Source organism: Salmo trutta, chromosome 23, assembly GCF_901001165.1.
Source record: "Salmo trutta chromosome 23, fSalTru1.1, whole genome shotgun sequence".
Lineage (NCBI taxonomy): Eukaryota > Metazoa > Chordata > Actinopteri > Salmoniformes > Salmonidae > Salmo > Salmo trutta.
In genome coordinates, this window is record NC_042979.1 from 12,431,801 (window position 1) to 12,445,512 (window position 13,712).

Sequence of the window (13,712 nt, forward strand, 5' to 3'; positions counted from 1 at the left end):
TCGCTCTCCCATCTGCCTGTCTGTCTCTCGCACTCTCTTACTCTCCTCTCTGCCTGTCTGTCTCTCTCTCTTACTCTCCTCTTTGCCTGTCTGTCTTTCTCTCTCTCTGACTGCACACTCTCTCTGCCTGTCTGTCCCCCTCTCTCTCTGACTGCACACTCTCTCGCTCTCCTCTCTGCCTGTCTGTCTCGCTCTCCTCTCTGCCTGTCTGTCTTTCTCTCTCTCTCCTTTCTGCCTGTCTGTCTCTCTCTCTCCCCTTTCTGCCTGTCTGTCTCTCTCTCTCTCTTCTCTGCCTGTCTGTCTCTCGCTCTCCTCTCTGCCTGTCTGTCTCCCCCTCTCTCTGACTGCACACTCTCTCTCTCTCCTCACCGCCTGTCTGTCTCCCTCTCTCTCTGACTGCACACTCTCTCGCTCTCCTCTCTGCCTGTCTGTCTCGCTCTCCTCTCTGCCTGTCTGTCTCCCTCTCTCTCTGACTGCACACTCTCTCGCGCTCCTCTCTGCCTGTCTGTCACGCTCTCCTCTCTGCCTGTCTGTCTCCCTCTCTCTCTGACTGCACACTCTCTCTCTCTCCTCTCTGCCTGTCTGTCTCCCTCTCTCTCTGACTGCACACTATCTCGCTCTCCTCTCTGCCTGTCTGTCTCTCTCTCCTCTCTGCCTGTCTCCCTCTCTCTCTGACTGCACACTCTCTCGCTCTCCTCTCTGCCTGTCTGTCTCTCTCTCCTCTCTGCTTGTCTGTCTCCCTCTCTCTCTGATTGCACACTCTCTCGCTCTCCTCTCTGCCTGTCTGTCTCCCTCTCTCTCTGACTGCACACTCTCTCTCTCCTCTCTGCCTGCCTGTCTGTCTCTCCTCTCTGCCTGTCTGTCTCCCTCTCTCTCTGACTGCACACTCTCTCGCTCTCCTCTCTGCCTGTCTGTCTGTCTCTCCTCTCTGCTTGTCTGTCTCCCTCTCTTTCTGACTGCACACTCTCTCGCTCTCCTCTCTGCCTGTCTGTCTCCCTCTCTCTCTGACTGCACACTCTCTCGCTCTCCTCTCTGCCTGTCTGTCTCCCTCTCTCTCTGACTGCACACTCTCTCTCTCTCCTCTCTGCCTGTCTGTCTCTCTCTCCTCTCTGCCTGTCTGTCTCCCTCTCTCTCTGACTGCACACTCTCTCGCTCTCCTCTCTGCCTGTCTGTCTCTCTCTCCTCTCTGCCTGTCTGTCTCCCTCTCTCTCTGACTGCACACTCTCTCGCCCTCCTCTCTGCCTGTCTCGCTCTCTCTCCTCTCTGCCTGTCTGTCTCCCTCTCTCTCTGACTGCACACTCTCTCGCTCTCCTCTCTGCCTGTCTGTCTCCCTCTCTCTCTGACTGCACACTCTCTCGCTCTCCTCTCTACCTGACTGTCCCCCTCTCTCTCTGACTGCACACTCTCTCGCTCTCCTCTCTGCCTGTCTGTCTCGCTCTCCTCTCTGCCTGTCTGTCTTTCTCTCTCTCTCCTTTCTGCCTGTCTGTCTCTCTCTCTCCCCTTTCTGCCTGTCTGTCTCTCTCTCTCTCTTCTCTGCCTGTCTGTCTCTCGCTCTCCTCTCTGCCTGTCTGTCTCCCCCTCTCTCTGACTGCACACTCTCTCTCTCTCCTCACCGCCTGTCTGTCTCCCTCTCTCTCTGACTGCACACTCTCTCGCTCTCCTCTCTGCCTGTCTGTCTCGCTCTCCTCTCTGCCTGTCTGTCTCCCTCTCTCTCTGACTGCACACTCTCTCGCGCTCCTCTCTGCCTGTCTGTCACGCTCTCCTCTCTGCCTGTCTGTCTCCCTCTCTCTCTGACTGCACACTCTCTCTCTCTCCTCTCTGCCTGTCTGTCTCCCTCTCTCTCTGACTGCACACTATCTCGCTCTCCTCTCTGCCTGTCTGTCTCTCTCTCCTCTCTGCCTGTCTCCCTCTCTCTCTGACTGCACACTCTCTCGCTCTCCTCTCTGCCTGTCTGTCTCTCTCTCCTCTCTGCTTGTCTGTCTCCCTCTCTCTCTGATTGCACACTCTCTCGCTCTCCTCTCTGCCTGTCTGTCTCCCTCTCTCTCTGACTGCACACTCTCTCTCTCCTCTCTGCCTGCCTGTCTGTCTCTCCTCTCTGCCTGTCTGTCTCCCTCTCTCTCTGACTGCACACTCTCTCGCTCTCCTCTCTGCCTGTCTGTCTGTCTCTCCTCTCTGCTTGTCTGTCTCCCTCTCTTTCTGACTGCACACTCTCTCGCTCTCCTCTCTGCCTGTCTGTCTCCCTCTCTCTCTGACTGCACACTCTCTCGCTCTCCTCTCTGCCTGTCTGTCTCCCTCTCTCTCTGACTGCACACTCTCTCTCTCTCCTCTCTGCCTGTCTGTCTCTCTCTCCTCTCTGCCTGTCTGTCTCCCTCTCTCTCTGACTGCACACTCTCTCGCTCTCCTCTCTGCCTGTCTGTCTCTCTCTCCTCTCTGCCTGTCTGTCTCCCTCTCTCTCTGACTGCACACTCTCTCGCCCTCCTCTCTGCCTGTCTCGCTCTCTCTCCTCTCTGCCTGTCTGTCTCCCTCTCTCTCTGACTGCACACTCTCTCGCTCTCCTCTCTGCCTGTCTGTCTCCCTCTCTCTCTGACTGCACACTCTCTCGCTCTCCTCTCTACCTGACTGTCTCCCTCTCTCTCTGACTGCACACTCTCTCGCTCTCCTATCTGCCTGTCTCTCTCGCTCTCTTTCACTTTCCTCTCTGCCCGTTTGTCTCTCGCTCTCCTCTCTGCCTGTCTGTCTCTCTCTCTCTCCTCTCTGCCTGTCTGTCTCTCGCACTCTCTTACTCTCCTCTCTGCCTATCTGTCTCTCTCTCTTACTCTCCTCTTTGCCTGTCTGTCTTTCTCTCTCTCTCCTTTCTGCCTGCCTGTCTCTCTCTCTCTTCTTTCTGCCTGTCTGTCTCTCTCTCTCTTCTCTGCCTGTCTGTCTCTTGCTCTCCTCTCTGCCTGTCTGTCTGTCTCTCTGTCTCTCTCTCTCTTCTCTGTCTGTCTTTCTCTCTCTCTCCTTTCTGCCTGTCTGTCTCTCTCTCTTCTTTCTGCCTGTCTGTCTCTCTCTCTCTCCTCTCTGCCTGTCTGTCTCTCGCTCTCCTCTCTGCCTGCCTGCCTGCCTGCCTGTCTGTCTGTCTCGCTCTCTCTCTCCTCTCTGCCTGTCTGTCTCTTGCTCTCCTCTCTGCCTGCCTGCCTGCCTGTCTGCCTGCCTGCCTGCCTGTCTCGCTCTCTCTCTTCTCTCTGCCTGCCTGTCTCTCTTTCTCTCAATCCCCCCCTTCTCTGCTAGTCCTACTCATCCCACACTCTCTTCAACATTGCTGATTGTGAAACCAGACCAGAGGTGTTGAACTAAACCTCCCTCCTATGATCTCTACCTGCTGGTTAGTCTTTAACTGGAGTGCTACTAGCCAAACACAGTACAACCCCTCCCATTCCTCCACAGCCAGCACCATGGTGTCAGACAGGCACTACCATTCCTCCACAGCCAGCACCATGCTGTCAGACAGGCACTACCATTCCTCCACAGCCAGCACCATGCTGTCAGACAGGCACTACCATTCCTCCACAGCCAGCACCATGCTGTCAGATAGGCACTACCATTCCTCCACAGCCAGCACCATGCTGTCAGACAGGCACTACCATTCCTCCACAGCCAGCACCATGCTGTCAGATAGGCACTACCATTCCTCCACAGCCAGCACCATGCTGTCAGACAGGCACTACCATTCCTCCACAGCCAGCACCATGCTGTCAGATAGGCACTACCATTCCTCCACAGCCAGCACCATGCTGTCAGACAGGCACTACCATTCCTCCACAGCCAGCACCATGCTGTCAGACAGGCACTACCATTCCTCCACAGCCAGCACCATGCTGTCAGACAGGCACTACCATTCCTCCACAGCCAGCACCATGCTGTCAGACAGGCACTACCATTCCTCCACAGCCAGCACCATGGTGTCAGACAGGCACTACCATTCCTCCACAGCCAGCACCATGCTGTCAGACAGGCACTACTAACTGTATGGGGCTCAGACTCACTTCAGCACTGAAATCACCAAACAATTCAGCCTCTCCCCTCTCTCCCTCTAATCCCATTCATATATCCTGTAGCCCTCCTGAACGCTGGCTCAATGAAGTGGTGACAGCTCCTTTTGACAGCACACCTGAGCACGGTTCCCCGAAAAGCCTCCTCTCTCTGCTAACAGAATGCTGGAGTGACAGGCAGCAGTTGAAGCTGTAAGGCAAGACCGTGTTTGATTAATCAGGCATTACTCTGGCACAAAGCAGAACACAGCGCTAATCCTCCGTTCAGTAACAGGAACCCTGCAAGAAGCTAAAGTATACACACACGCAGACACGTTGCCACGCACATACACACCCACACACACTTTACCTTGCTTCTCCAAAATACTTTCTCAGAGTAAGTAACATCCCTGAGTTTCTCTCTACCCCAGCTCTCACCGTCCAGCAACACCAGCTGCAGCCAAGGGCCTTCGGGGCCCCTATGGAAACACCAGCAGCATCACGTGAATACAGTTAGTGAGTGTACGTTATTCTGCCTCACACCTTACAGTCTGACAACTGGATTAGCAGCCCCTACACGCAGCTCCACTCTCTCCACACCCACACCCTTTTCAGTGTGGAAGTGCCTGTAAAGTCAAAGGCAGTCACTTTCGCGGAGAAGGTGGGACATTTGTTGGAGCATGCGTTGCACGTGTATGTCCATAGAACAGTTTGTAATAGCAGAGATTTAAGTTATTCCATACACCCAGTGTGTCTCTATGCATGCCACTATTTGGTCTGTGAGACAGGGTCAGTTCACCAGACGTGCTGCGTCTACAGGGATCAATACAGGCTTACTGACAAATCCCACCTTTCATACCTCCTCAATGAGCCGATCCACTTTGAAGACTGTCTGTGGACTCCACAAGTGTTACAGCTTCACCTGAGGAAGGTGATTCTACAGCAGGCCGACCGACAGGCCACCTCCTCAGCAAACAGACCGGCATTAGGCTGTCAGAGACAACGCTGACAGGTCTGACTGTGTTCTGTCTTACTCCGCCCATTAATGACAAATAACCACCTGGTTGCTACCAGGTCTCCTGTAGGGTCGCCTACAGAATCAGTGTACATTTTAGAATGAGTCAGTCATTTTGACAAAAATATAACGTTTTAGTCCCAAAAAAAATGTAATTTGAGTACTGATTTAGTCTAATTATTGTCAAAATGATGAAAACAGCGGGCCATTTTAGTAAACGAAATGCCCTTTCATTTTAGTCACGTCACATTTGTATTGCCTCATTAAGCTATAGTAAACATATAGCACAGACATATATAGCCTTGTCCTACCAACAAATTCTTCTGCATAACAATTCTCTTCCCAACAGCAGAAATATGACAAACATACACTGAGTGTACAAAACATTAAGAACATCTGCTCTTTGCATGACACAGACTGACCAGGTGAATCCAGGTGAACGATATGATCCCTTATTGATGTTACCTGTTAATTCCACTTCAATCAGTGTCGATGAAGGGGAGGAGACAGGTTAAAGAAGGATTTTTAAGCCTTGAGACAATAGAGGCTGATTGTGTATGTGTGCCATTCAGAGGGTGAATGGGCAAGACAACATATTTAAGTGCCTTTGAACTGGGTATGGTAGTAGGTTCCAGGCGCACCGGTTTGTGTTAAGAATTGACTGGCCATATATGATAATCGAAGGCGGAGCCTGTCTGCCCACACTCATCGCTTGCTCCCCCGCAGCTCACCAGCTGATTTAGGCTGTGTTTACTGGGTGTGAATTGTCCTCTCCGCTGCACATCTATGCTGATAATATTAATTGTGCTGTTCTCTGAAAAGCTCTCAATCTCTCCAAAAATGATTGTCCAGACCACTTAGTAGTTAGATTTCTGTCACATATATAATTTTGTGAAATGGAAAACTGAAATGAAAAATCATTTTTTAGTTGTAGTTTTTCTGGATCTATTTAGTCAGTTATAGTTTTGTCACTTGCCACTGAAAAACAGGTGTTTGACTAATATTTTAGTCCAAATTTTTGTTGATGAAATTAACACAGAGCGGAATGACTGCTTCCTAGAAACCTTGAAGTAATTTTAGTGCGTCTGTGTGTGTGTGCGTGTGTGTGCGCGTGCATGTTTTTCTATGTGTTTGCGTGCGTGGTTACGTCAGTGCAATGCCAGAGACTGGCTGAGTTTATCTAGCGACTGGACCATCAGCACCCGTGTCCATGCTGTGGACTGGGGGACTGGACACGCTGAAAACACAGCAGGGGGAGAGAGAGGGTGTCATGGTTGTCGTCGGTGAAGGAGGACCAAAACGCAGCAGGTACGTGTATGCTCATTTTGATGATTTATTAACTTCAAAAAATGAATACAAAAATAACAAACACGAGAAACAAACGAACGAACAACAACAAACAGTCTGGCAAAGCCTAACCTCAATACAGAACACCCCACCAACAACGGACCAAGCAGCGGAGGAGGGCTGGCAAGGACAAGGAGCAGCACAAGGAGAGGCACCAGGAGAAAGGCTATCTGGAGTCATGGACTTGGGAGGAAATCCTGGATGGGAAAGGACCATGGGCTCAAGCTGGGGATTATCGCCGCCCGCAGTGGGAGATCGAGGCGGCGAGAGCTGAGAGGCGCTGGTATGAGGAGAGGGAGCGCAACGGACACGGGAGGCAGCCCCACAATTTTTTTTGGGGGGGGGGCACACGGGGAGATTGGCGGAGTCAGGTGGTAGACCTAAGCTAACTCCCCGTGCTTACCGGAAGCAGCGTGGCTCTGGTAAGACACAGTGTTATGCTGTGGAGCGCACGGTGTCCCCAGTGCGCGTTCAAAGCCCGGTGCGCTACATACCAGCCCCCCGCAAGTGCTATGCGAGTGCAGGCATCGAGCCAGGGCGGATGGTGCCAGCTCAGCGCGTCTGGTCTCCGGTGCGCCTCCTCGGTCCAGGTTATCCTGCGCCGGCGTTGCGCACTGTGTCTCCAGAGCGCTGGGAGGGTCCAGTTCGCCCAATGCCTGCTCTTCGCCCGTGCCGGGCCAAAGTGGGCATTCAGCCTGGAGTGTGGGTAAGGAGTGTCCGTACCAGAACTCCAGTGCTCCCCCACAGCCCGGTTTATCCTGTGCCTCCTCCTCGGACCAGGCCTCCAGTGGGTCTTCCCATCCTGGTCCGTCCTGTGCCACCTCCCAGGACTAGGCCTCCGGTGGGTCTCGCCAGTCAACAGTCGTCGGAGCTGCCCTCCAGTCAACAGTCGTCGGAGCTGCCCTCCAGTCAACAGTCGTCGGAGCTACCCGCCAGTCAACAGTCGTCGGAGCTGCCCGCCAGTCAACAGTCGTCGGAGCTGCCCGCCAGTCAACAGTCGTCGGAGCTGCCCGCCAGTCAACAGTCGTCGGAGCTGCCCGCCAGTCAACAGTTGTCGGAGCTGCCCGTCAGTCAACAGTCGTCGGAGCTGCCCGCCAGTCAACAGTCGTCGGAGCTGCCCGCCAGTCAACAGTCGCCGGAGTGGTCAGACTGCGCTGAACTGCCGGAGTGGCCAGACTGCGCTGAACTGCCGGAGTGGCCAGACTGCGCTGAACTGCCGGAGTGGCCAGACTGCGCTGAACTGCCGGAGTGGCCAGACTGCCCTGAACTGCCGGAGTTCCCGGCACCATGCCCACGGTGCGTGTCCACAGTCCTGTCCGGCCCGTCCCTGTTCCCCGCACCAAGCCCACGGTGCGTGTCCACAGTCCTGTCCGGCCCGTTCCTGTTCCCCGCACCAAGCCCACGGTGCGTGTCCACAGTCCGGCACGGCCCGTGTCCGGTCCACCGGTGCCCAATCCTGTTCCGGTCGACGGCTCCGCTCCGGAGCCTGAGCATGCCGCTCCACAGTGGTCCAGTCCGGGCCAGAGGGGTAGGGTTAAGGTGAAGGCGGGGGAGAGAACACGCCCAGGGCCAGAGCCTCCACCGAGGGTGAGGCGCCCACCCGGGTCCCCCCCTAATAGACTTAAGTTTGGTGCGCCGGGAGTACGCACCGTTGGGGGGGGGGGGGGGTTCTGTCACGCCCTGACCAGGTGAACTCGGGGATATTGGGTCAGGGTGTGTCATGTTAGGTATTTTTCCTTGGTTTTTGTTTTGTTTACGTTTTAGCCTTGTGTAGGCTCTAGGTGGGAAATTCTAGGTTGGGTTCTGTCGATTCCCAATCAGAGACAGCTGTCGCTAATTGTCTCTGATTGGGATCACATTTAAGTGCTGTTTTCCCCACGCTGTTTGTGGGGTGTTGTCTCGTTATTTGAGCACGTAACGTATTGGCAGTTTTTCCTTGATTTTGTGTACATGTTTAATTCTAGTGTGTTGAATAAACATGTATTCGCTCCCAGCTGCGTTTTGGTCCGCTTCCTCGTCTCCCGACGACAATCGTTACAGAGGGCCTGCCTCACTGCCTCTGTTTATTTCACATCACAGAGGAAGAGGATGACTATCCAGGCTCCAGTGACTCTGCCTCCTCCCTACAGCAGATGACTGACAGAATGATTGACTTCCTCACTGAAGTCCAGGGGCCAACTCTCGCTGCCTGGTGCAGATTTAGCATTGGGAATAGAGGTATTCAGATGAAACAGAATCTAAGCGCTTATTAATTCCCTGGCAACTGTCTAAGTCAAATACAGCCATAAAAAGACTGCTGTGTTCGGTATAGAATTGGGGACATAATTAACTTACCAGGTGAGTTTCTCTCTCTCTCCGTCTCTCCCTCTCTAATCAGACATGCTACATTGATGCAATAGCTCCAGCCACAATCATTTAATCATGAGGAGACTTAGCTCTATAATGACTCACTAGCTGGTTCAGTGCAAAGATCTATGGAGTGAGTTATGCCAGGGTCCCACCCAGCCTAGGTTAGAATGAACTCATACATGGGCTAGCAGTGCAATTAGCATTGTGTTTCACATAATTACGCCGTCGTTCTGTTTCAATACGCTGTCCTCGCACCCCACACACAATCTGTTGACAGAGTTACTAGACCTTCGCAGCAACATCTTCAAAATCCGCCGTTGGCGTTGTCACTCCTCTCTCTGTTTTGGGTAATGCTCTGTTCTGTGTTGATGGAGTCATAAGACGCGCTGGCGGGAGAGGAGGGCTACCTTGCATGGTTTTAAACATGTCTTTGATCCCGATCCAGATCACTGCGCTTCTCTCATGAGGTTCGACAGAAAAATGTTACACTCACACACGCGCACACACACACATAAAGATGATGTCATCCAACTCCCACCCAGTGGCTCCCTTCATGAGAAAGACAAGAGGGGAACAGATGCATATAAACACACACACACATACACACACACACACACTCAGATGACACGTAGACACACTAAATTCTCCACGCGAGCGCAACCACAGATCACAAACACACCAACTAGTGTGTTCTAGATTATACTGTATTGTCTTGACTCAGTAATCCCCAAACGTTTCAACTCGGTTCACAACACTCGCAAACTATTTGGACTGAAGGAACATACATCTGCCAGATCTGTCAACACATCTTAACAGAGTCAATAACACAGTGTGGTGTGAGGCAGGCTGGCGGAGGGGTCAGACACAGACAGACAGACAAACGGCTCACAGTGTGTATTCCCAGGATGGTCTCTGGTCCGTTCTCTCCAGGTCTACACTCTAACCCAACGCCCCTGGGAAACAAAACCATGCAGGGCAACCTGAAACCCATGATGTCATTCTCCGAGAGAGAATGCGGGGCTACCGGCAGTCAGTGAGAAAGTGTCCCAAACCCCAAATCAACATCACACAATTACCGGGGTTAATTGTATTTGGAGTATAACAGCTGGCTTGGATTAGGAAGCCCACTGATAAAGCAGGGGAGAAGTGCAGAGTGGGATAAGCCTTCTAACATGTGAAAGGTGCATAGGAAGCAGTGCGGGGGAGGTGTGTGGGAAGAAACCACAGGCACTGTATGAAGTTATGGGGCCAGAAGAAGGGAGTGTCAGTGTTAAGGTTTGACTGAAATACCACATGTTCCATAGGCCTACTGTACCTTTACTTCATCTTATGTTGAAGTACATTTGCAGTTTTTGCCAAAATAATTTATATGTCAGCTTATGTGTGCATACATGCGCACTTCTAATATATATGATACCAGTCAAAGGTTTGGAAACACCTACTCATTCAAGGGTTTTTCTTTATTTGTACTATTTTAGATATTGTAGAATAGTGAAGACATGAAAACTATGAAATAGCACACTCTGTATATAGACTTTTCTATTGTGTTATTGACTGTACGTTTGTTTATTCCATGTGTAACTCTGTGTTGTTGTTTGTGTCACACTGCTTTGCTTTATCTTGGCCAGGTCGCAGTTGTAAATGAGAACTTGTTCTCAACTGGCCTACCTGGTTAAATAAAGGTGAAATAAAAAAATAAAAAAATAAATGAAATAACACATATGGAATCATGTAGTAACCAAAAAAGTGTTAGTATATTTTATATTTATATTTGAGATTCTTCAAAGTAGCCACCCTTTTCCTTGATGACAGCTTTGCACACTCTTGGCATTCTCTCAACCAGCTTCATGAGGTAGTCACCTGGAATGCATTTCAATTAACAGGTGTGCCTTGTTAAAAGTTAATTTATGGAATTTCTTTCCTTCTTAATGCTTTTGAGCCAATCAGTTTGAAGAATCTCAAATATAAAATATATTTTGATTTGTTTAACACTTTTTTGATTACTACATGATTCCATATGTGTATTCTCTAGTTTTGATGTCTTCACTATTGTTCTGCAATGTAGAAAATAGTAAAAATTTAGAAAAACCCTTGAATGAGTAGGTGTGTCCACACTTTTGACTGGTACTGTACATTCGCGAAGAATTCAGACCCCTTCCCTTTTTCCACATTTTGTTACATTACAGACTTTTTCAAAAACATTTTTTTTAAATCCTCATCAATCTACACACAATACCCCATAATGACAAAGCAAACACAAGTTTTGACATTTTTGCAAATTCATAAAAAATAAAACAACGGAAATATCACATTTACATAAGTATTCAGACCCTTTACTCAGTACTTTGTTAAAGCCACTTTGGCAGTGATTATAGCCTTGAGTATTCTTGGGTATGATGCTATATGCTTTGCACACTGGTATTTGGGGAGTTTCTACCATTCTTCTCTGCAAGTCCTCTCAAGCTCTGTCAAGTTGGATGGGGAGTGTCGCTACAGAGCTATTTTCAGGTCTCTCCAGAGATGTTAGATCTGGTTCAAGTCCGGGCTCTGATTCGGCCACTCAAGGATATTCAGAGACTTGTCCCGAAGCCACTCTGTTGTCTTGGCTGTGTGCTTACGGTCATTGTCCTTTTGGAAGGTGAACCTTCACCTCAGTCTGAGGTCCTGAGCACTCTGGAGCAGGTTTTCATCAAGGATCTCTCTGTACTTTGCTCTGTTCATCTTTCCCTCGATCCTGACTAGTCTCCCTGTCCCTGCAGCTGAAAAACATTCCCACAGCATGATGCTGCCACCACCATGCTTCACCGTAGGGATGGTGCCAGGGATCCTCCTGATGTGACTCTTGGCATTCAGGCCAAAGAGTTCAATCTTGGTTTCATCAGACCAGAGAATATTGTTTCTCATGGTCTGAGAGTCCTTTAGGTGTCTTTTGGCAAACTCCAAGCGGGCTGTCATGTGCCTCTTACTGAGGACTGGCTTCCATCTGGCCACTCAACCATAAAGGCCTGATTGGTGGAGGGCTGCAGAGATTGTTGTCCTTCTGGAAGGTTCTCCCATCTCCACAGAGGTACTCTGGAGCTCTGTCAGAGTGACCATAGGGTTCTTGGTCATCTCCCTGACCAAGGCCCTTCGCCCCCATTTGCTCAGTTTGGCCAGGCTCAGATCCAGGAAGAGTCTTGGTGTTTCCAAACTTCTTCCATTTAAGAATGATGGAGGTCACTGTGTTCTTGGGGACCTTCAATGCTGCAGAAATGTTTTGGTACCATTCCCCAGATCTGTGCCTCAACACAATTCTGTCTCGGAGCTCTACGGACAAATCCTTCGACCTCATGGCTTGGTTTTTGCTCTGACATGCACTGTCAACTGTGGCACCTCATATAGACAGGTCTGTGCCTTTCCAAATCATGTCCAATCAACTGAATTTACCACAGGTGGACTCCAATCAAGTTGTAGAAACATCTCAAGGATGATCAATGGAAACAGGATGCATCGGAGCTTAATTTCGAGTTTCATAGCAAAGGGTCTGAATACTTATGTAAATAACGTATTTCCGTTGTTTACATTTTACATTTACATTTTAGTCATTTAGCAGACGTTCTAATCCAGAGCGACTTACAGTAGTGAATGCATACATTTCATACAATTTCATACATTTTTATTTTTTTTCCTGTGCTGTTAATTTTGAATATATTTGCAAAGTTTTTCACTTTGTCATTATGGGGTATTGTGTGTAAATATATATTTTTTATTTAATCATTTTTAGAATAGGGCTATAAAGTAACAAAATGTGGAAAAGGGGAAGGGGTCTGAATACTTTTCAAATGCACTGCATTTACAGTTGAAGTCAGAAGTTTACATACACCTTAGCCAAATACATTTAAACTCAGTTTTCACAATTCCTGACATTTAATCATAGTTAAAATTCCCTGTCTTAGGTCAGTTAGGATCACCACTTTATTTTAAGAATGTGAAATGTCAGATTAATAGTAGAGCGAATGATTTATTTCAGCATTTATTTATTTCATCACATTCCCAGTGGGTCAGAAGTTTACATACACTCAATTAGTATTTGGTAGCATTGCCTTTAAATTGTTTAACTTGGGTCAAACATTTCGGGTAGCCTCCCACAAGCTTCCCACAATAAGTTGGGTGAATTTTGGCCCATTCTTCCTGACAGAGCTGGTGTAACTGAGTCAGGTTTGTAAGCCTCCTTGCTGGCACACACTTTTTCAGTTCTGGCCACAAATGTTCTATAGGATTGAGGTCAGGGCTTGGTGATGGCCACTCCAATACCTTGACTTTGTTGTCCTTAAGCCATTTTGCCACAACTTTGGAGGTATGCTTGGGGTCATTGTCCATTTGGAAGACCCGTTTGCGACCAAGCTTTAACTTCCTGACTGATGTCTTGAAATGTTGCTTCAATATATCCACATAATTTTCCATCCTCATGATGCCGTCTATTTTGTGAAGTGCACCAGTCCCTCCTGCAGCAAAGCACCCCCACAACATGATGCTGCCACCCCCATGCTTTAAGGTTGGGATGGTGTTCTTCGGCTTGCAAACCTCCCCCTTTTTCCTCCAAATGTAACGATGGTCCTTATGGCCAAACAGTTCTATTTTTGTTTCATCAGACAAGAGGACATATCTCCAAAAAGTACGATCTTTGTCCCCATGTGCAGTTGCAAACCGTTGTCTGGCTTTTTTATGGCGGTTTTGGAGCAGTGGCTTCTTCCTTGCTGAGTGGCCTTTCAGGTTATGTCAATTTAGGACATGTTTTACTGTGGATATAGATACTTTTGTACCTATTTCTTCCAGAATCTTCACAAGGTACTTTGCTGTCGTTCTGGGTTTGAGTTGCACTTTTCGCACCAAAGTACGTTCATCTCTAGGAGACAGAACGCGTCTTCTTCCTGAGCGGTATGACGGCTGTGTCGTCCCAGGGTGTTCATACTTGCGTACTATTGTTTGTACAGATGAACGTGGGACCTTCA

At 49.5% G+C, this 13,712-nt stretch overlaps 1 protein-coding gene across 3 annotated transcripts in view; it reads right to left on the reverse strand.

The window, feature by feature from the left end:
- Window positions 1-13,712, reverse strand: part of bmpr1bb (bone morphogenetic protein receptor, type IBb) — a 111,448-nt gene that overhangs the window by 62,404 nt on the left and 35,332 nt on the right. Inside the window, exon 1 of one of the 3 annotated variants that reach the window (XM_029708994.1) lies at window positions 4,381-4,398. The exons of the other annotated variants lie outside the window; for them this stretch is intronic. The gene's annotated coding sequence lies outside the window, so the exon portion shown is untranslated. Of the gene's footprint in view, window positions 1-4,380; window positions 4,399-13,712 lie in introns of those variants that run through there. 3 annotated transcript variants of the gene reach the window in all.